Source organism: Ranitomeya variabilis, unplaced genomic scaffold, assembly GCF_051348905.1.
Source record: "Ranitomeya variabilis isolate aRanVar5 unplaced genomic scaffold, aRanVar5.hap1 Scaffold_142, whole genome shotgun sequence".
Lineage (NCBI taxonomy): Eukaryota > Metazoa > Chordata > Amphibia > Anura > Dendrobatidae > Ranitomeya > Ranitomeya variabilis.
Window position 1 is genome coordinate 42,501 of NW_027507954.1, and position 2,500 is coordinate 45,000.

The following is a 2,500-nucleotide window of genomic DNA, read 5'->3' on the forward strand; positions in this document are numbered from 1 at the left end:
ATATTTTGAGAAAATCTCGATTTTGTGAAAAAATGTCACATTTCCCCTACTTCCACCACAGGGGGGCGTCAATATGTTGTAAAGCACCCCAGGGCAGTGACCTAAATGCGGGTGAAGTTTGCGGTGCACGGGGGGAAAGTTGAATTTTTGGATGAAAATGCGTATTTTCATACTTTGAAAATTTCAGGCGTGTGTCGGACTTCCAGGCGGGGGCAGCCGCCAGAGGCGTACCGGGGACGCTTCCAGGAGCCTGGGGAAGATTTCATGAAAGTGTCCTTGGGACTTAGAAATATTTTGAGAAAATCTCGATTTTGTGAAAAATGTCACATTTCCCCTACTTCCACCACAGGGGGGCGTCAATATGTTGTGAGGTACCCCAGGACAGTGACCTAACTGTGGGTAAAGTTTGCGGGGCACGGGCGGAAAGTCGAATTTTGGATGAAAATGCATTATTTTCATACTTTGAAAATTCCAGGCGTGTGTCAGACTTCCAGGCGGGGGCAGCCGCTGGAGGCGTACCGAGGACGCTTCCAGGAGCCTGGGGAAGATTTTCTGAAAGTGTCCTTGGGACTTAGAAATATTTTGAGAAAATCTCGATTTTGTGAAAAAATGTCACATTTCCCCTACTTCCACCCCAGGGGGGCGTCAATATGTTGTGAGGTACCCCAGGACAGTGACCTAACTGTGGGTAAAGTTTGCGGGGCACGGGCGGAAAGTCGAATTTTGGATGAAAATGCATTATTTTCATACTTTGAAAATTTCAGGCGTGTGTCAGACTTCCAGGCGGGGGCAGCCGCCGGAGGCGTACCGAGGACGCTTCCAGGAGCCTGGGGAAGATTTTCTGAAAGTGTCCTTGGGACTTAGAAAAATTTTGAGAAATTTCCGATTTTGTGAAAAATGTCACATTTCCCCTACTTCCACCCCAGGGGGGCGTCAATATGTTGTAAAGCACCCCAGGGCAGTGACCTAAATGAGGGTGAATTTTGCGGTGCACGGGCGGAAAGTCGAATTTTTGGATGAAAATGCGTATTTTCATACTTTGAAAATTTCAGGCGTGTGTCAGACTTCCAGGCGGGGGCAGCCGCCGGAGGCGTACCGGGGACGCTTCCAGGAGCCTGGGGAAGATTTTCTGAAAGTGTCCTTGGGACTTAGAAATATTTTGAGAAAATCTCGATTTTGTGAAAAAATGTCACATTTCCCCTACTTCCACCCCAGGGGGGCGTCAATATGTTGTAAGGCACCCCAAGGCAGTGACCTAAGTGGGGGTGAAGTTTGCGGTGCACGGGGGGAAAGTTGAATTTTTGGATGAAAATGCGTATTTTCATACTTTGAAAATTTCAGGCGTGTGTCGGACTTCCAGGCGGGGGCAGCCGCCAGAGGTGTACCGGGGACGCTTCCAGGAGCCTGGGGGAGATTTTCTGGAAGAGTCCTTGACACTTAGAAAAATTTTGAGAAAATCTCGATTTTGTGAAAAATGTCACATTTCCCCTACTTCCACCCCAGGGGGGCGTCAATATGTTGTAAGGCACCCCAAGGCAGTGACCTAAGTGGGGGTGAAGTTTGCGGTGCACGGGGGGAAAGTTGAATTTTTGGATGAAAATGCGTATTTTCATACTTTGAAAATTTCAGGCGTGTGTCGGACTTCCAGGCGGGGGCAGCCGCCAGAGGTGTACCGGGGACGCTTCCAGGAGCCTGGGGGAGATTTTCTGGAAGAGTCCTTGACACTTAGAAAAATTTTGAGAAAATCTCGATTTTGTGAAAAATGTCACATTTCCCCTACTTCCACCCCAGGGGGGCGTCAATATGTTGTAAGGCACCCCAAGGCAGTGACCTAAGTGGGGGTGAAGTTTGCGGTGCACGGGGGGAAAGTTGAATTTTTGGATGAAAATGCGTATTTTCATACTTTGAAAATTTCAGGCGTGTGTCGGACTTCCAGGCGGGGGCAGCCGCCAGAGGTGTACCGGGGACGCTTCCAGGAGCCTGGGGGAGATTTTCTGGAAGAGTCCTTGACACTTAGAAAAATTTTGAGAAAATCTCGATTTTGTGAAAAATGTCACATTTCCCCTACTTCCACCCCAGGGGGGCGTCAATATGTTGTAAGGCACCCCAAGGCAGTGACCTAAGTGGGGGTGAAGTTTGCGGTGCACGGGGGGAAAGTTGAATTTTTGGATGAAAATGCGTATTTTCATACTTTGAAAATTTCAGGCGTGTGTCGGACTTCCAGGCGGGGGCAGCCGCCAGAGGTGTACCGGGGACGCTTCCAGGAGCCTGGGGGAGATTTTCTGGAAGAGTCCTTGACACTTAGAAAAATTTTGAGAAATTTCCGATTTTGTGTAAAAATCACCCATTTCCCCTACTTCCACCCTAAAGGGGCGTCAATATGTCGTAAGGCGCCCCTAGACAGTGACCTAAGTGGGGGTGAAGTTTGGGTCTGCTGGGTGGAAAACTGAAAAAAAGCGATTTTGTGACTTTGAGAACAAACAGAGAGCTCAAAACTTTG